A 22,183-nucleotide genomic window follows, 5' to 3' on the forward strand; every position below is an offset into this window, starting at 1 on the left:
TCAAAATCGCTGCCAACTTATCTTGGTCTGACTCTAATCGTTTTATAAACGTTCGCATATACAGTGCTGTCGCTCGGAGCCTGAAGGCGTACAGGTTGTAAAAAAATGGGTTCCCTTTAAAGCCATAATCGGTATCCTGCGGTGGTATCATGGTTCCATTTTTATCACTTGTAACTATGCCCTTCACTTCCGCGCTTACATACTTGTTAGAACGTGAAAGGCATGGTGATAAATGATAAAGAGACGACCATCTTAGCCCTGCTGCGGTGGCAGCATGATTCCATTTTTATCACTTGTCACTATGCCTGTCACTTTCGTGCTCACATATCGTCGGCTGTTTATCATTTGTCACCATAAGTGACCCGTTCTAACAAGTATGAAAGCGCAAAAGTGACTGGCATAGTGTCAGGTGATAAAAATGGAACATGCTGCCGCTGCGCTGCTATTCTGTAGGGCTAAGATGGCCGGCTCTTTATCATTTGTAACCATGCCTGTCACGTTCTAACAAGTTTGTAAGCGCGAAAGTGACGGGCATAGTGACCAGGAACCATGCTGACGCATTTTTTTTTCTATTAGGCAGGCCGTCCCAGTCGTCCATCCCTCAATTTTCGCCTTAAACATTTTTTCTACAAATTTTTCCTAATTAGAACACGATACCGAATATGCCCTTAAAAGGATCCCCACCATTTTTGTTACATCTTGTATACATTTTTAACAGTTATATGGATAACGTTATGTTATGTGTCATTCATTTTACGGCATTTATTATCTACATCGAGTTTTCCTCTGGTAGTACTCTAAAATAACCTACTTCCATAAAATACCAAGCTATTGATAAAATGTATAAATCACTTTTCAAACATTGTGATGTCATATTATGAGCTCTCGTCATTAGGTAAATATTGTTTAGGTAGTGTCTTACTTAATTATCTTTTACCACCAAATATGTCTTTCTCAAGGTAACGAGATGCTTAGTAGGATTTTTATTGCTTAAGATGTTGGCCTATCAAGAAATTCAAAACCTATACTCGGCCAGGTGTCAGCTATAACATTTCAATTAGCTAATGGAGAATTGATTGCATTGCGAATTCGTATTTAATTCGAAATTCGTAGATGCTCGACCTAGAACTAGTATAAGGTTCCTTTTAATGTCAGAGTAGTATTTCCTGATACAACGCCTGATAATATTTATCTGCAACTTATCGCTTGGTGAGCTGGTGCAGATTGTGTAGGACTTCGCTAGATCCTGTTGATCCAATAAATGTAATTGCACAGTCGATTAATGTACTGTTATCGTCAAAACTTTTAATCTATAAACATACCTATGGTTTCTGAAGGACTAAGTGTGCTTATTTTAATATTAAAACTGTATGTACTCACACTCACTCAGCTATACCTAGAGTTCTCAAAATATTATTTGTTGCGCTCGAGTTTTTGCTCTCCCTCCCTCTTTTTTAACCGACTTCAAAAAAGGAGGTTTTTTTTTTGTATGTATGTTACCCGATATCTCCGAGAATCATGAACCGATTTTCAAATATTTTTTTAATCGAATGGGTATAACCCCGAGATGGTCCCATTGGCACCAAGTCGGGGTCTGATGATGGGATCTTGGAGAAATTGAGGGAACTCTTCAAATGTTATAGGTACATGTATGGCGCTTTTGGTAATATTTGAAGTAGGTTTTATTTTTTGTTAAAAAGTTTTTCTTAATAACATAATATCAAAAGGAAATTATTCAATGTCGTAAATTTTAAGTCGATACAAATACTGCGTTCAGGTATCGTAGGTACTTCTCAAATATTTAATTCTACGAATTTAATAGTATCGTTTGATATATGAAGTGTGATTGGATTTATTTTTACAGATTTGCTTATCAAATAGATCCTTTTCTTATCGATTGTACCCCACAGCATATTAAAACAAATGACCCGCTAAATGATGTCACTGATCGTGGTTTCGCTAGTAAAATACAGTCTACCTATTTACGTAGTTGATACGTGGTGGTACGTTTGCACATTTCGGTCACGTACCAAAGGTCCGGGTGTGATCGATTCTCGGTCTTCGTTTGTTTTTCAGGGTTCCGTACCTGAGAGAGCCAACATGTCTTACACAATAAGTTAGTTGTCGCAGTCGCCGCCTTAAAATCGAAGTTACGCTCTCTTTTTAAAATAAAATGCTGGAATAATATAAAGACGACCACTCTGGCCCAGTTGGGAGGGGGAGTGACCCTGCCTACGAAGACTGTGGTCCCGGGTTCGAATACCGGTAATGGCATTTATTTGTATGATGAACACAGATATTTGTTGTTGAGTCATTGGTGTTTTCTTTGTATATAAGTATGTATTTATCTATATATGTATGTATATCATCGCCTAGTACCCATAGTACAAGCGTTGCTTAGTTTGGGGCTAGGTCGATTTGTGTAGGATTGTCCACAAAAAATAAAAAATATATACATGTATATATAAACTAAGGGCGTGCCCGGGAGCGCGCATATCATGTTTTTTTTAATTTTTTTTGACGTTTAATTAAATAAAAAAGCGGCCAAGTGCGAGTCGGACTCGCGCATGAAGGGTTCCGTACCATTAATGACGTATTAAAAAAATCTACTTACTAGATCTCGTTCAACATTTTACCACTGTGGACACACATTTTACCACTTTGGAAGTGTCTCTCGCGCAAACTATTCAGATTAGAAAAAAATGATATTAGAAACCTCAATATCATTTTTGAAGACCTATCCGTAGATACCCTACACGTATGGGTTTGATGAAAAAAAAAATATTTTTATTTTATGACTTATTAAAAAAACTACTTACTAGATCTCGTTCAAACCAATTTTCGGTGGAAGTTTGCATGGTAATGTATATCATATATTTTTTTTTAGATTTTTCATTCTGTTATTTTAGAAGTTACAGGGGGGGGGGGGGGGTTACACACATTTTTTTCACTTTGGAAGTGTCTCTCGCGCAAACTGTTCAGTTTAGAAAAAAATGATATTAGGAACCTAAATATCATTTTTGAAGACCTATCCACAGACACCCCACACGTATGGGTTTGAAGAAAAATTTTTTTTTTAAAATTGTATGACGTATTAAAAAAAAAAAAACTACTTACTCGATCTCGTTCAAACCAATTTTCGGTGGAAGTTTGCATGGCAATGTATATAATATATTTTTTTTAGATTTTTCATTCTGTTATTTTAGAAGTTACGGGGGGGGGGGGGGGGGACACAATTTTTTTCACTTTGGAAGTGTCGCTCGCGCAAACTATTCAGTTTAGAAAAAAATGATATTAGAAACCTCAATATCATTTTTAAAGACCTATCCATAGATACCCCACACGTATGGGTTTGATGAAAAAATATTTTTTGAGTTTCAGTTCTAAGTATGGGGAACCCCCAAAATTTATTGTTTTTTTTCTATTTTTGTGTAAAAATCCTAATGCGGTTCATAGAATACATCTACTTACCAAGTTTTAACAGTATAGCCCTTATAGTTTCGGAAAAAAGTGGCGGTGACATAATCGGACAGACATGACGAATCTATAAGGGTTCCGTTTTTTGCCATTTGGCTACGGAACCCTAAAAAGTAACCAATACGTTCCCTCAAACAGGATATTGCCGATTTTTAGAAGCAATTTTTTATATTTTCAGCTTTTGTGCGTAACTTGTTACAAATTTTTAAAGTGCATTTTATACCTTTATTTCGAGTAACTAAGGACTCATACTTTGTTAATAGTTGACCTATTCCTTTTTTCTGTTATTTGTTCCTTTCCTGTTTTTTTTATCGAGTGAAAGTTAAAAGCTCAAGATTCGAATCGATACAGTCCTCAAGATATCTAATTAAATTTATGGCAGCCCTATTGTGATCCAAAAAAGCGCTACGACTTGTTAAAAATCCGTTTTCTGAACCTATACTGCATTCGTTTGGCCGAATAGTAAAAGGTAGACAGTTGTAATATTCGCACATTGAGTGTGTATTGCAGCAATTTTTTTTTATTTTTCTGTTATTGTTTCTCTAGAATGGGAAAATATAAAGACTGGAAAATTTGATGTGATTTTTATTAATTGTTGTTATACAATAGGTACTTAAAAGAAGATGCTTAGTATAAGTATCTTCTTTTAAGTACATAATACGATACAAATGGTGTAAGAGACGATCCATCGTGAGACAGTAAAAAAATCAAAACCGTGCTATAGTACGGAACCATGCGTGTGCAAATCTGACACGCATCTGATAGTTTTTTTAAATATTATAATATGTTAAATGACTCATTAGTTATACTTTGTCTTAATGAATCATATACCGACTGACAAAGGATTAGCCAAGTCGGAAAACAAATTAATTTATGTACATTAATTTTTACAGAAGATATGATTAAATTGTATTTATCAATGCTTTCCAAGATTTTTTTTTCATTTTTCATCGTTAAAAAATGTAAGGTTTACGCATAAACAAAAAAATAAAGCCATAATTAGATTAAGTATTACTTTTGTTTACCTAACATTAACTTTAGGTAAATGGTCTGTGTTACTAAGGGAGCTAATAAAACATAACATTGCCGATCGGGAACACATCATCTTCTCCCGTAATGAACCTCAGCTGTATCACACTGTACAATCTGCATCAAAAGTAGCGGATGAAACAACGCGCCAAAAGTATTTGATATTCCAGATAGCTTTTCCAAATATAAATAAATCTCCAAAATTCGAGTTCAAAACTATATATTTTACAGTCTTAATTGTTCTACATATAGACGGTTCTATATCCTCCCTCTCATCTTCCTTTTCGTTAAGCTGTTACAGAATGGTAGACACTTTTGAAGCATTATTTGACTGCTACTTTGGATGCTGACTGTACAAGTAGTTCACGCCAGTATTGCGTTTCTAACAATTTTGTAACTGAACCCCTAGTGTAAATTTATTCGATAGCGTGACGTGACGTACGCGTTTACGTTAAGTCTCATTTTGTATGGGATTTAGAAACAGCGCGCCAAGCGGGACGTTTTGGTAACTCAAAATCCCATACAAAATGAGACAACGTAAACGCGTACGTCACGTTTCACTAGATTTAGATTTACTTATTTCATAATACAGATTACATTATAAATTGCAGGCATGTCAATCTACAAGAATTCATATTATGATCGTCAGAACAGATATACAAAAACATAATTAATAAAATATCAATTCAGAAATTAAATAATTACAGAATACTAGAATTAGAGGATATCGAATAAATTTACACTAGGGTTACTGGTGACTCATTGACCTCATTGTACAGTTTCATTTGTTTTGTAATCAAATCACTTTCTTTTGACAAATTAGTTTCCAGGGTTGTAGCGTTTAGCATGTTGCAGTTTGAAGCATAATCTATCCGCCCTTTTCGGCGTTACAGCGCGAGTCGACGCAACAGGCGACGAGATTCAAACTAAAGCTCTGTAGGTACTAAAGCATATACATGTCGCAGTCGGATTGTATAATCCGCCGTATTACATTACGGCTAGCCGTTATCAAAAACAGGGCCTATTTGAAATGCGGCGGTTTAACGATTAGGTGGATTGAATGCGTCTGAATGAAAATCCGCCAGAATGTTGTTGTTCGCCGCTGTTTTTGCACAGCCATAATGTAATACGGCGGATTATACGATCGGACTGCGACATACACACCAGGTCCAAATGGAATACCGCTCTAGCTTTGTAATATTGGGCATTATACCTCTATGTTAGCTATCACATTGCTTTTCTTGCGTGCCATAGGTAACGTTATGTTCAGTGTCGGAATTTTAGATGCCATACCGCGGTATATCTAGTTAAAATAGTAATATGGATACGCTTTTAATCACGCGATACCTTTTAAACTGGTCGAAAAAAAAAACGCTTTTTGGTGTAGGTAACATATTTATAAAATATACGACATTAAATAAGCTGCAGTTATTGAGGCCATTCACCCCGAGTGGCAACCAAGAGCCCGATCACTTATGTTATAAGATCAAACAATAAAGCAATAGCTTTCTACTCAAAGAAAATTGCACCCAAGACGCAACAGGCAGTCATCCGGTCTAAATTATTAACAAACGTCGATACTGTCGATAGGAGCTCTGTGTATTTTCATTGCCTACGCGAATACGGACAACTCGGGTCTTCGGGCAAAGTGGTTCTACTGCGAACCACCTTGTTCCTTCGTTCGTCTATTTACCTCTATCTCTCTAATATGCAAGAACGATTTAGACAGCGAGGGTGTGTGTGTTTACACCATGACTTAACAACACTTAAGGACAATAAAATAGGATAGCCCATGTACGGAGAATGATTGCGATGACACAGAAGCTCCAACGCGCAGGCCTGAGTGCATATCACAGGTACTCAAATGGGGTTTATCGATTTCAATAACTACGCGTTTAAATGCTGAATAACAAATGTGAGAACGAGGACCTCGGTAAAGAGAACTTTTGACGCAAGAGTTTTATGTTGTTAATATTTATATTATGCTAAAGTACTTAGCCATAATTATTATCAATGGGGAGAAAGGCGCAGCACTTTGTCGTAGGTGGGATTAGTATATATTTCGTAACCACAGTTAGATTGCCACTGCTATTTTGTTATGACTTTTCAAAGTGGACTGTTGACTCCAGGGTCAAAATAATAACGTACATTTTCAAAAACAGGTAAATATATTTACATAAATATTTAAGAGATTTGCAAAGTACTGCAGTAAGCAGGATGCTTTCTACAATTATTTTGATTGGAGCCTTATTTTGTTCCTAGTTGTTTATACAAAATATATCTACAACGCAAGCAGTAAGCACCAACATTGCATTATGTCTTAAAATACAATATTCCACCTATATTGTAATAAGTATAAAAATATAATTATCAATTCATATCAATCAGAGTACGTAAAATCAGGAGCCTAGGCAAGATGACAATCGTACATCGACAAACGTCAATCGAAAAGGAAAAATGTATCGGGATGACAGACGCTACGAAAAGTCACGTGAACATTTCCATACATTATTTGAGTTTAAATTGGCGGTTTCTATCAATGATATCCATCTTGGCTAAGCAGTAGGCACTCATTTTTAAAAACGTCGTACGTACGTACTGTATGTATGTCTAGGTATATCAGTGTTATATCAAATATGTATTGAGCTGTTTTCATGAAATTTTTTTAAATCGATGTTTTTGTTCTAGAACAAAAACATCGATGGCTACTAGCATCGATGCAAAGATGGCTGGGTACTAGTACCCAGATGAATATTAATTAAGCTAAGAAAGTGTGTTTAGTAAGTAAAGCTCTGGAGTTGCAGGCGTACATAGGCTACGGAGACTGCTTGCCATCAGGCGGGCCGTATGCTTGTTTGCCACCGACGTAGTATAAAAAAAGGTACATAAGTGATAACACTGTCTAGACGAACAAAGTAAGTTAAATAAAAGATTGTAAACATACAAAATGGTTTGTGTGTGTACAATTAGGTACAAACGTAACAAAAATTAAAAAATGCAATTAAAGACAATACTTACGTATGAATCGCTCAATCTAACCAGAGTCGCGACTATGATTATCACCGCTACCGCTAAATACATAAAACTACTTTATTTTTTAGACTTTCAGAATTTGCGTGACGCTCTGTAAAGCGCAAATCTTACACGTGGACACTCTTTAATAATACATATAATTAGCTTAAATTATAGATAAGTAACGGTGTTGACGTGTGTGTTTACTACTATGTTATCACAGCTATACTGCGCCGTAGGTCATGCCATAAAGGGATGCAGGGCGCAAGCCCGAGTGCATCGGGGCTGGCTTAGGACTACCTGTATCGATTTTATGGACGAAAACTAGCTTATTTTAGAGATATTTGTGTTTTGATTGATACCGCCTGTTAGTTAAGAGTGTCACGGTTTGGAATTATTCTTTATACATACCCTTTTTTACCAAATTATCAATGCAGTGTTTTCTGTGTAATTAAACATTAATACCTGTTTGCATATTTTCTGTTATTGTTACGAGTATCTTCCAGTCCAACGGTTTGATAGATGATAGAAGGTGGGCGGTGTCTTCGTGTAATCGTATTAAAATATGGTTTTAAAGTGTTATTATTTCATTTGTATTTATGGCGCATTATGCAGTTATTGATGTTTTTTGTTTATGTTTCTATATACTTATACACCGTGTTTTTTTTGATTTGCGTTAATTTCGAGGGTGCATTCCTGAGCTTAAATAAAGTAACTTTCTCAAAGATACCGATATTCTAACTAACTCCATTTCGGAGATAATCAATCATTAATTTTTATCTTATAAGACCCTTACAAGCGTGTACACTTGCCTTAGGGCCTGTTTACTTATTGATTAGTGTTTAGTGCGAGTTCATACATTTGCTACTAAACGTAAGTACTATCTCGGACGATCGACGTTCGAAATGACATTGATATGTCACAGTTTTCAATTGTTTGGTTGAGTTAAATGTAATGCCCGTGTTACAACAACGCTATATGCAACATTTAGTTACTTTTATAAAAATAAAAATAGTAAAAAAAAAACAAAAAAATTTTTTTTTTTTGAAAACTAACTATGCCATTTAGTTTCCTTAAACGTACTTACCGAAACCCCGGAGTAAACGCAATTCAATAAAAACACGGTGTATATCGTCGTCCAGTTCCCACAACACAAGCTTAATTTAAATTACTGTAGGACTTGATTTGTGAAAGATTGTCCAGTATTTATTTATTCTTTATTATTATTTATTGATTTATTTACGTATATTTTTAATTAAAGTATCCTAACCTCGGCAGTTGTTGACGCGACTTTATATTTTAAATAGGATTTATTTCTTATTGATTAGAATCAATATTCATTTTAAAACTGTGCTAATATTAATAAAAATATCAATTAACTAATTAATTAATTATTAAGAGCAATTCCTAGCTGAGCAACTTTTCAAATCTCGAAATTTTGAAGCTATGTTTCTGTCGCGCTGCGGTGGGCGGGAGCCGGAGCTATCTAAGTGTGAGTGCGCGCACACAGACGCGAGACTCGTGCGCTCGCTCATTGCGCGCCGTTCCGTCGACATCGTCCGCGAGCCAGACGGAATTTATTCTGCGCTGCCCGACGCAAGTTGTTTTTGTTGTTACCACGTAATATTGTTTTTCATTTTTACATTATACTGTATCTATTACAACCTAATACCAAACACCCTATCACCTGTACTAAATGTATTTTACACCTATGATGACGAAATAATAAATGATTGATTGATTGATTGATATTAATTACCATATAGGTAAAAACTGCAAAAAAGAATGATGTCTCAGCTTCGGTTGTCGTCGTACAGTCAAGTGCATATGTATCGAAAGAATCGTCTCATAAATATGGTACTACGCTCTTATTACACTGGAATAAGATGCTATGGGACATATTTTTGAGTAAGATGTGTACACCCATATTTTTACACTTAAGAGCAATTCCTAGCTGAGCAACTTTTCAAATCTCGAATTTTTGAAGCTATGTTTCTGTCGCGCTGCGGTGGGCGGGAGCGGGAGCTATCTAAGTGTGAGTGCGCGCACACAGATGCGAGACGCGAGCGCCCGCTCATTGCGCGCCGTTCCGTTGACATTGCCGGCTCGCCGGCCGGAATTCATCCTGCGCTGCCCGACATAAGTTGTTTTTGATGTTATCACATAATATTGTTTTTAATTATTATTTTGACGACCAGTTTGGCCTAGTGGGTAGTGACCCTGCCTACGAAGCTGATGGTCCCGGGTTCAAATCCTGGTAAGGGCATATATTCGTGTGATGAGCATGGATTTTTGTTCCCGAGTCATGGGTGTTTTCTGTGTATTTAAGTATTTATAAATATTTATATATTATATATATCGTTGTCTAAGTACCCTCAACACAAGTTTTATTGAGCTTACTGTGGTACTTGTCAATTTGAGTAAAAATGTCCTATAATTGATTACTTATTTATTATATTATACTGTATCTATTAATTAATTCAGATAAAGACAACAAAAAAGAATGATGTCCTTGCTTCGGTCGTCGTACCTATCCGTGACAATAAGTTGGGTGTGATCATGGTGTGTTGTGAAATTTTGTAAGTAGGTATGGTTAACCTACAATCTAAATAGTAGTAGTAGTACGATGGGGCTAAACTTGTGCCGCCTTATTGAAGAACGTATCGCAATGACAATCTGGGTAAGGTATGTTAGGATAATGCCGGACAATTTTGGGACCAATTGAGAGAACTCCCGATTATTTTTTTTCTAGATCGTGTCAGATTCTTGAAGTACGGAGCAAATCATTAAATAATAACCGTAGATTCAGCCTGAAATTTGGTAATCTTCAATATATAAAGGTTTTAGTTTTGTTCACGTGTAAAGATGAAACATACTTTTTTAGGGTAACGAGTGTTTTGCCATCAAGGGGTAACATCGGATGGTGAATAAAAGTTGGTTTAAATGGAAAGAGAATAAGGTATCACAAAGAATAGGTCCGGTGTTTAGCCTTCTCCTACGTATATAAATTGCAGCCAACAATAAAAATTTAAAAGTTGTCATCGAATGTTCTATTTTTCGTATTTTTGTATCCGATCTTAACCCTGATACAAAAATTTGGTAAAATTGTGGCTCTCAAACTTTGATACTTATATTATAAGGCAATTTGATAAGTAAACAATGTGTTAACAATTGCGATTTTGACGGTAAAATATTGCAATTATATATATATAGTTGATATACAATCTTTTTTTTTGATAAAATGTAAGGATCGTATGCAAAGAGTTAAGTAATAGAATAAAATATATAGGAAAAGAGAGCCCTCTTGAAGCATTTTAAGGAAACTAATTTCGAAGTGCTATCTCTATTTTGTATCCGAAACTAACTATACATGTGTGCGTTCACATCTACATATGCATCCGTATGTGTAGGTACTTTCGTACTACATAATATTAGGTCTACTTCGGCGGTATACATGTTAGTTTTTTGTTTGATTTCTTGTAACTTTCATAGTTTTTCTGTTTACAAGATATTAAACAAAATACTAACTTGTAAGCCACCCAAGTAGACCTAATGTTATGTAGAAAAGTTTTAAAAAGAATGGAATAAAAAAACATACTTTATAGTAATGCAAGATATGTTTATTGCTTTCAATTTGGTATACAAGATAGTAATAGACTAGGTGTTGTAAGTACTTCAGCTTCTGATTTTGTTTGGAATTGTTCTTTTTTTTACCTATGTTCATCTTTGTGTACAAAGCTGCATTAGCTTCGTCTTCTGTGACTTGTGTCTCAGTCTGATCTAGAACTCTTTCATGTGCTCATAACTGACTTGCCTAGTCCTCAACTGAGCGTTTCTTCTTTGACCTTAATATCCAACTGGACGTGAATTCAAGATATTCCGGAGGTAAAGTAAGGACAGGTATAGTGTATGTTAGGATAATTCCTGGTAATTTCGTCGTCGTTCGTTAGAGGAATAATAAGTTCATATCAATCATATCTGTTTAATTTTTTTTTTACAGTAAACAACAGTTGCTAGGTAACAACATTATGAATGAAGATAAGTCTTGCTCTTGACATACGAGGTATATGCAACCTTCTTAATGTTGTATTCATGCCTTTAAATTTTGTCAATCTTATAGTGATATCTGGTGATGTAGTTTGCATAATCGGCAGCTTCAGCTTTACGCAAAAGTATGTTATCGGATCCCATTAATAGAAGTCGCCGCCATCTTTACTAATGTTAACTACATTTCTGAGTGTTGCCCTCCTGATCGTATGTTACTATTACTTAATTCCTTTTTGAAAGTTGAAAAAAAAAATTGTATTTTTAATCATTTCCATATAGTATTTAAATATTCATTTTATTGCGAAAAATTTGCTAATTTGCTAGATTTTGTTATACAATTTAACATGTATAATCAATAAAAGAAAACAATACAAAAGAAAACAGAAACATAAGCACAGGTAAACAACATGCGGTCTAATCGCTAAAACGCAATCTCCAGGCAACCTTTGGGAAGTAGGTGTACATACACATACATACAAAATAGACTACCTAAATCTTTTCCTTTTGATTTACGAAAGTGTGATCAAGAAAACAATAAATGTGATAATTAAGTAGGTAAATTGAAGAAAATTTAAAATTTGACATACACTGCTGTTTTTAAAGATCGTATTGTTTCTTTCCGATCTTTACCTGGAAGGGTCAAAATCGGATATTGGTCTACAGCAATCCTAGGTCTGTTTTTGATTGGATTGTTTTATAAATAAACATCTTAAACGAAATTAGACATTAACACAATTACAAAAACAAACACATTTTCATCACAATACACAAAATAAATTACAGGGCGAAGGTCGGATACACGAAATTTACCTTGCTCTATGTGATTGCGCATAGCACAAGCCCGATATCCCTGAGTGGCGCTGGGACACTGGCAGTCGAGGCAATGAAATGGCGTCTTACACAATGTTGCCAAAATTAAAAAATAAAGCCAAATTAGAGAGAAATGAATTTGCTACGTTCTTCACCCACATCCGGTATTAACCTAACATACCTTAATCGTTGAACCGCCGCATTTCAAAATGGCCCTTATTTTGATATCGGCTAGCCGTAATGTAAATTTGCTATCTAGTGGTTTTCTTGTGACGCACAAGTGTAAGCAATGCAAGACAATCTAATTGTTAATGGGTATTTATGATGTTTTAATCAAAATAAGCAGGTTGTACCTATTATCCTACTTAGCTTTGTTTACAGGCCTTTAATAGTAAACATAACTAAACATAAGCACTACATGACCTGCAATGTAAAAAAATACAAAAAAACGGTTTGAAGTGACAGGCCATTACGGGTACATTTTAGAATAGAATATAAATATTTATTACGAAACCATGGTACATAATAGTTGTTACATTAAAGAGTGTGAAACACATGGCACCCTTTTCTTAGAACTACGTGGTATTTTGGTTATATTACGGCGATCGACTGTTGGTTGTTGGTGTATTTTTTCTCATTTTATCCATTAACATGTTATGCCCATCACCATTCCTTCTGTGTACGTATATTTAGAAACTGTCTCCGCCTCTAATTCGTGCGATAAGGACAACTGCAGCTCGGACTAAAATTCACATGCAAAAAACTCAAAAATCGAGGTTTCGCTCTCGACTGTTTCCTCCTCCAAAACGCAATCAATCTTTATGAAATTTTGGAAACAGCAAGAGGAAAAAATAATCTATGCCGCTATGTTTTGATTTTTTGGATATTTTTTGTCATATTTGTATACTGTGCCTTTTTTTACAGCCAATTCAATTGAGCCGTTTTTGCGATTTTCGAGGCGCTGTATCTTTCTTCAAAATAAAATAATCCAAAAAAGCAAAACATAGCGGCACAGATATTGATGATATTGATCTTATTTGAAAAAATCACTGCTCTAGGTTGAAAATCCAGGGAGGAATCAGTCGAGAGCGTTTGTATGGAAAAATCGCAACTAGGAATTCCTCTTAACTGTACCTATCCGTATCAGTAAGTTGGGAGTGATCATGGTGTGTTGTGAAATTTTGTAAGTAGGTATAATACCTATGGTTAAACTACAATCTATTTAACTTGTAGTACGATGGGGCTAAACTTGGGCCGCCTTATTGAAGAACGTATCGCAATGACAATCTGGGTAAAGTATGTTGGGATAATGCCGGACAATTTTGGGACCAATTGAGAGGTCTCGTGAAAAAATGTTTTTTCGAGATCTCAACACGTGACAGATTCTTGAAGTACGTAGCGAATCGTTAAATAATAACCGTAGATTCGACCTGAATTTTGGTAATCTGCAATATAGAACGGTTTTAGTTTTGTACCTGTGTAAAGATGAGACATACTTTTTTTTTAGGGTAACGAGTGTTTTGCCATCAAGGGAGAACATTGGATGGTGAAAAAAAGTTACTTCTAATGGAAAGAGAATAAGGTATCACAAAGAAATAGGTCCGGTGTCTACCCTTTTGTATCCGATCTTAACCCGGATACTAAAATTGGTAAAATTGTGGCTCTCAAACTTTGATACCTATGTCATAAGACAATTTGATAAGTAAACAATGTGCTAAGAAACCTCTTATTGTAAGGTTTACCCGAAGTAATAAAAAAAACCACTAAAATAATAGATACGTTGCGTAGTTTTGACAATTTAAGATTTCGTGAACTGTACAGGTTTAGGGAAAGTGTAAATGTATTGTTTATTGAATGGAATGTACTGGAAGATATGAAGTACTTAAGTAGGAGGGACAAAAATCAAAATAAAAAATAATCGTGCCCAGTCATTTTTAATGAAGGTCGCCAAAAAAATAAGAATCAAACTTAGAAATAAAAAAGACTAGTAGTTCTTTAAAAAGGTCAAGGTCACTGAGAGCCCATCTTGAAGTATGGAAAATAATTAAAATTGCGATTTTGTTGGTTTAATTTTACAATATATAGTTGATATACAATCTTTTTTTTTTGATAAAATGTAAGGATCGTATGTAAAGAGTAAAGTAAATAATTAAATATATAGGAAAAGAGAGCCCTCTTGAAGCATTTTAAGGAAACTAATTTCGAAGCCCTATCTCTATTTTTTATCCGAAACTAGCAATGTATGTATGCGTGCACATCTACATATGCATCCGTATGTGTAGGTACATTATTGCGAAAAATTGCTCATTTGCTATCTATTTTACTCGATTTTGTTATAAATTTCAACATGTATCATCATCCCTATACAATATAAATACTCTTTATTGCACACCTCAATAAAAGAAAACAATACAAAAGAAAACATACACGTAAGCACAGGTAAACAACATGCGGTCTTATCGCTAAAAGGCAACCTTTGGGTTGCGGAAATTAAAAAAATTACATTGTCAGTAACCGTCGCGCTAGTAGTGGTACTGGATAAAAATAATGGTACGAAAGTGTGATCAAGAAAACAATAAATGTGATAATTAAGGTCAGTAGGTAAATTGAAGAAAATTTAAAGTTTGATAATCACTGCTGTTTTTTAAATAGGTAAAGATCTGATTGTTTCTGGTCCGATCTTTACCTGGAAGGGTCAAGATCGGATATCGGTCTACAGCAGTGCTAGGTCTGTTAACACAATTACAAAAACAAACACAGTTTCATCACAATACGCAAAATAAATTACAGAGCGAAGATCGGATAGAAGGAAGAATTCGCGAAATTTACCTTGCTCTCTGTGATTGCACATAGCACAAGCCCGACTCCCTGAGCGACGCGGGGACACTGACAGTCGAGGCGCAATGAAATGGCGTCTTACACAATGTTGCCAACATTAAAAAATAAAGCCAAATTAGGGGGAAATGAATGTCCTACGTTCTTCACCCGCATCCGGTATTTACCCAACATACCTTAATCGTTGAACCGCCGCATTTCAAAATGGCCCTTATTTTGATATCGGCTAGCCGTAATGTAATACGGCGGATTATACAATACGACTGCGATACTTATATATAAATCCCCTCGTCAATGTAATTTCATTAAATTTGCTATCTAGTGGCAAACATCAAAGTAGTTATCTTTTACTTGTGACGCACAAGTGTGAGCAATGTAAAATACTATATTTCTAAAAAAAATTGCCTACTACGTAATAAAAGAAAATGTGATTATTAAATTATAATACGAAAGGTGGTCAAATCGCAAAATGCTGTCGTTTTATTTAAAATAATGAAATAATTAGACCAGTTCCGAAAGTACCGGGAAATCCCGGTTCTTTAAAACAGTACCGGTTCTGCAATCCCTAATAAGGATGTTATGCCCATCACTATTCCTTCTGTGTACGTATATTTAGAAACTGTCTCCGCCTCCAATTCGTGCGATAAGGACAACTGCAGCTCGGACCGAAATTCACTCGCAAAAAACTCAAAAATCGAGGTTTCGCTCTCGACTGTTTCCTCCTCCAAAACGCAACTAATCATTATGAAATTTTGGAAATTGCAAGAGGAAGAAATATTCTATGCCGCTCTGTTTTGATTTTTTGGATATTTTCTGTCATATTTGTATACTGTGCCTTTTTTTACAGCCAATTCAATTTAGCCGTTTTTGCGATTTTCGAGGCGCTGTATCTTTCTTCAAAATAAAATAATCCAAAAAAGCAAAACATAGCGGCACAGATATTGATGATATTGATCTTATTTGAAAAAATCACTGCTCTAGGTTAAAAATCCAGGGAGGAATCAGTCGAGAGCGTTTGTATGGAAAAATCGCAACTAGGAATTCCTCTTAACTAATCGACGACCGGTCTGGCCTCGTGGGTAGTGACCCTGCCTATGAAGCCGATGGTCCCGGGTTCAAATCCTGGTAAGGGCATTTATTCGTGTGATGAGCATGGATATTTGTTCCTGGGTCATGGGTGTTTTCTATGTATTTAAGTATTTATAAATATTTATATATTATATATATCGTTGTCTAAGTACCCTCAACACAAGCCTTATTGAGCTTACTGTGGGACTTAGTCAATTTGTGTAATAATGTCCTATAATATTTATTTATTTATTTGACAGAGAGCGCAACGTACAATTCGGAATAGGAAAATGCCGTGGGAGTTTCGCCCTTGACATTAAGCTTCGATTGTTCCTAAAGCACCCCTTACAGCTGGGCGAGCCGCCTCCCTGAGAACCTGTTGCTCGCGGGGTGACGTGGCACTCTTTCTCCTACAGTTTATACCTACGCGCCGCTTACAAATCGCATCGCGATTCAGGCCAGTATAAATGTAGTTTTGAGATCCGTTGTGAGTATGAATAATTGGAGATCACAGTGACACTGGTTCTTGGGGTGAAGTGTTTGAATAGCCCCTGTTGAAAGTGACATGACAAAAGAAAAGACTGTTGGTTTAATTTAAACCTTCAGAAGTGCTTAATTTTATATTAGAAGTACGACATAAAACAATAGATTTAAAGATTATGAACGTGTTAATAGTGTGATAAATGAATTATTAAAGCCTAAAAGCCTTTTATTTTTATTTAAAGCTTTCGTTTTTTTCTGTTAAATAACAGCGTAAAGTGTCTAAAAAGCTGTATTTATCGTCCAGAGAGTAATAGTGTAGGTAATCACCGGCTATTCAATGAATATACGTTTACCTAAGAATAATGAAACAGGAATCCAGAAGTGTCAGCGAAAAAACAAGTGCGTATTGAATATCGAGTTATGTAACAAAACAAGTGTATGAAAAGCCTTATATTGCATAAAATGAAATTAAAAAGTATCAAGGTGAAAGCTTCGAATGAGACAAAAAGAGACGTGCTCACGTCATAGTTCTACCAAGATTTGATAGGGGAATTATAATAAAATCAACTTACGTGTAGTTTGACCAAACTCGCAACAATAATGATCAATGCCACCGCAAGGTACATGCACTTGTTTTTGACTTTACTACTGAATAGTTCAAATTTGAAAAGAAATCCGATTTGATGCGCACTTGGTGGAAATTTTGGAAATGTACTCACCAATTAAATAACGCCGGACGAATGATGGCTTGTGCTGGAGTAGGGGATCGATGGGGTCGCGCTTGCGCGCTGCTCTTCTACGCAGTCGGGGGTCGCGCCGTGCTCACGACAGCGACACGATTTGAAAATTGTCGTCATGTAAAAATTCGTTTAGAAGAAGCGCTGTAGAGCGTGCGCTTTGCAATCCGGAGGTCGCAGGTTCAAACCCCGGCTCGTACCAATGACTATTTCGTACATAAGTTACTTATGTACGAAATATCATTTCATATTTACCAGTCGCTTTTCGGTGAAGGAAAACATCGTGAGGAAACCGGACTAATCCCAACAAGGCTTAGTTTACCTTCTGGGTTGGAAGGTCAGATGGCAGTCGCTTTCGTAAAAACTAGTGCCTACGCCAAAATCGCGGGATTTGTTGTCAGGCGGACCCCAGGCTCCCATGAGCCGAGGAAAAATGCCGGGACAACGCGAGGAAGAAGAGAAGAGTAAAAATTCGCTTAGAACCTTTCTAACAAGGGTAGACTTTCGAATTGGAGGTCGTAGGCTCAAATGTCTAGTATTGATCATGATCCGTTTCTGGTATATTAACAAAGACTGTAACAAAGTTCAAAGCAATTATACCAGAGGTCCTACCGCGAAAAACGAAAATCGAAATTTCGTTGTCTGTCTCTATCGCTCTTGCGGATTAAAGCGATAGAGGCAGATGAAGAAGGCCTACCTGTGTAGGTACCTTACCTACACATACATTAAGTCATGTCTACATCAATAACTGCAAATAAGTCGCTTATTGGTGCAAGCAAGATGTAATGAGTGAGACTAATTTGAATTAATTATTATTTCACATACTTAATTCAAATCAGTGCAATCATATTTTTACAAGCTTTTAATTAATTTACCCTGTTAGTGTGGGTCAAATCTTGGAAGCTAGATTGGACCCACTTTCCGATTTCCGATTGAGCTGAAAATCGGATGACAATGCAATTTTATGATGACATGGAGCTGATCTGATAATGGCGACAGGTGACAGGAGGTGGCCATGGGATCTCTGGGATAAAACAACACAAACGAATTGTGTCTGGAGTCGTTACAATTGTCCCAATGAAAATTAATTGCCCCTGAAAAGAAAAGTTCAATTAGCAATAAGAGCTTGTACCTCCTAAAAATGATATTTTTTTTAAACTTATTTTTATTTTAATTCGCTGCTATGTTGTCAGGGGTAAACACTTAGTGCTTTGTATACCTACCTAGTTACGTTCGTTCGGATATCAGGAAGCCTTCCTTTCATATACTAGATTTAAAAAGGGTCTACTGTATAGTTAAGTACCGTAAAATGGCCTACTTTGCTCCCCACTAGGTAATTGTACTCATTTTTTTTATATATGATAACTATATCAAAACCTAATTTAAATGTAATGTGACGGTCTACTTTAAATCGACATATTTATATCTCAAGATACTTACCACAACATCAAAATAAAAAAGAAAACATAAACTTTAAATTAAATTTCAAATTTGGAGCTAAATAGACCCATTTTACGGTAGTTACATACTATTATTACGCAGGGTAAACTGCCCTATTGTCGGTACTCCAGAAACACCAGGCACTTTCAACTTTATTTTAACGCAACAGTGGTGACTTTTCTATAAAAATACAACTCAATTATAACGTGATTTAACATTCCTTTTTTTATTTACTAAAATGACTATGAAGTTAATGGGTTATAACAATATTGCCATCTAGCGGAATACACTTGAACTAAGTGAGACTACATTTTAGTAGGACTTCCATGGTCTACCATCACCTATAGTTTAACTAGTGCTCAATAGAGGGAGCTTAAAATATAACATAATGGTCACATATTTAGTGACATGAAGGTTGTGTAGATGGCTACTGGAGACATTTTTTTTTCATTTAGTGCTATGTAATAGAGTAGAAATTGCATTTATCATGCGTTAGTGGCGTCTGTTGTGAGATATGGGGTGGGTTGATGTACAAAGTGTAATTTTTATTTTTATTTAAATAAACTAATACGATATTCACTCATACTTACTATTAAATCTGATACGGGACATATTTTTAAACCGGTAACATAAATTCATGACACAATTTTTTTTATACATATAACACGTATAAATACAGAGTGACATAGTAAAATTAACGACACACACTGTGATTATTACCAGATAAAAAAATATCCAAAGATACTGTTACTACGCGCAGTATGTCTGTGAGACGTGTCACACTCGCGGTTTTCTTCAAAACGTGTAACATAACTTCACATCTGAGTTCCATTAAAGTTCTATGCATAATTGAAAAGATAAATACATAATATTATAGCTCGTAGGTACATTAATTAAGGATTCGTTCAGAAAACACATTGCCCAGAAGAAGCGTAGGTGTAGTGTAGGTGATTCAACCTCTGAGCAAAGAAGTAGCCCGCTCCGTGGTACCCCGACACCTATTAGACTAAATACTCCTATGGAACAGGCACCAGTAATGGGATGGTATAGACAAATCCTGTAAAATAAGTATTTATCATCAGTTTTTAAACACAGGCAACATTTTACCATCAAGAAGAGCCATAGAGCTGCTTAAGTTTGATGTTTCATTGACTTTTCTTTATTTTAAAATTAATGGCGCCATACATCCCATGACCGGAGCAAAAAAACAAAACATTAAACACATAAAAAACGAATAGGACATTCAACTTTTAACGCATAAAGTGGTAGAAAATTTACAGGTGCCGAGAAAATATCAAAATACTTCAAATTTTCTCTTAAATGTCCCATGACTGGTGCCGTTATCATAGGCGTTGCGACACCCTTTTAAGAAATTTTGTTTACCATAGTTTTCACAGCAAGCGCCCCAAATTCATACTTATTCATTAAAAAAGAGTGCTTTTAGCTAAAAGATGTTCACTTAAATATGAAATTATAATATACTTGAATACTCTAGTACCTATAACTTCAACTTAGGACCCGTAATCATTGTGAAATCGGAGATCATACGTTATACCGCTTCGCTTCCTAAGGGCTGGGAATAACACCCTGCTCAAAAAAGGTCAGAGGTGAAATCTGTTTATATTTAGGATTAAATTAGACCGATTAAACAGCTTTTATGAATTCCCACTTAATTTAACGCACGTGCCAAGGACATAGATAACAATACATTAAAATAAATTCAATTTTTTTTTATGTACTTACACCATTTTTTTATCCGCTAGCAATGGATACGTTTGAGGTTGGTGCCAAGCCAAATTTTAAAAATCTTTAAAAGCAAAGCGTGCGTAGACAAGATGCCTATCGTTCACGCTCCGTAGCGTTGCGTAGCATATTAGTGTGACAGAGACAGTTGCGTTTCTTTCGCCACGGAGTGTTAACGATTGGCATCTTGTCTACGCAAGCTGGTGTAGTTCGATAAGAAATAATTAACTTAACCAGTATTGTAACTATTTGACTTGGCACCGAATTTAAACGTTTCAGTTGCTAGCGCATACGTTTCAAGGTCTGGATCTGAAACCATCAAGATTTGAGGAGTTAGACCTCATGGAACCCATCACCAGAACTAGACCCTTAACACTTGTTTAACAAACATAACGAACAGGACAAATCGCCAAAAGTTAAATATGCGTTGTTAAAGAGTCCCGTTATGGTCATTATCAGCAGTTCCACTTCATCAAATGGCACTGTTTTGGATGAAAATGCTTTGTTTGTTGATGAAAATACTAAACTTCCAAATAGCTTCAGATATGACAAAGTTCAGAGGTAGCACACATATAAAAAAAACACGGTCGAAATGATATCCTCCTCCTTTTCTGAAGTCGGTTAACAATTCGGGGTTTGATAGAATCACCTGCATGTACCTACATACGTTAAAGTTTATATGTAACATAATTGAGCAAATAGTACTTGTAGGTAGTTAGATTTATGTGCCAGTATATTTACTTAATTACTATTTTTGTGAGTAACAATGACTCAGAAGAAACGCAAGTCATAGTTTTAAAAAACCTCTTTATTTACATACCACTACCCCCATAGGTGCTCGCCTCTCAAAAACCTGCTTGCCTATTGTCTACTGCAATGATGTTAGGACATTGAATAGTGTAATAAGAATTATTCCTATAGATAATTGTATCTAATATTGTGTTAAATTATTTATTCAATGGCCCAATATCTAAAAATACTGATGCTCAATTTAATTGGTACCGTCGATGTCACAAAGTACCTAATACTAATACCGTCGAAAGTTTTATTAAAGTAATTAGACTATTTAGTGACAATTTTGGTTGGTTTGTACAGCGAGCTACAAAATTACATGGACATATTATGAATAGAATTCAATCATAAAGTGACCATGCACTTTCGCAGTCAGCATCAAATAAACAGTGACAGTCAATGCTGCCAATTATGCAACACTCTATCTATTTGACTCTGATTGACCAAATATGCAATGTTGGCAGTGGAGCACCCGCTCCAAAAGTGCATGGTCACTTTATGATTGAATTATATTCATAATATGTCCATGTAATTTTGTAGCTCGCTGTACAAACCAACCAAAATTGTCACTAATAGGAGATGAGAGAAGACGTTGCAGTTTCCTACACGGACGTTAAGTGTTCTTTTCTATAAAAATCCCGCCGTAACAAATAAATTCAAGGTACATGTACGGAATATATTTTTGATTGGTGCTTTTCATTGAAAGAACT

General features: G+C 35.6%; 1 protein-coding gene across 1 annotated transcript in view; it reads right to left on the reverse strand.

Annotated features, from left to right (window-relative positions):
* LOC133534788 (neuroendocrine protein 7B2) overlaps positions 1-19,194 on the reverse strand; it is a 37,822-nt gene extending 18,628 nt beyond the window's left edge. Inside the window, exon 1 of the mRNA XM_061874065.1 lies at positions 17,481-19,194. The gene's annotated coding sequence lies outside the window, so the exon portion shown is untranslated. The remainder of the gene's footprint in view (positions 1-17,480) is intronic.
* Between the last annotated feature and the right edge of the window lie 2,989 nt (positions 19,195-22,183).

This window comes from Cydia pomonella, chromosome 2 (assembly GCF_033807575.1).
Source record: "Cydia pomonella isolate Wapato2018A chromosome 2, ilCydPomo1, whole genome shotgun sequence".
Taxonomy (NCBI): Eukaryota; Metazoa; Arthropoda; class Insecta; order Lepidoptera; family Tortricidae; genus Cydia; species Cydia pomonella.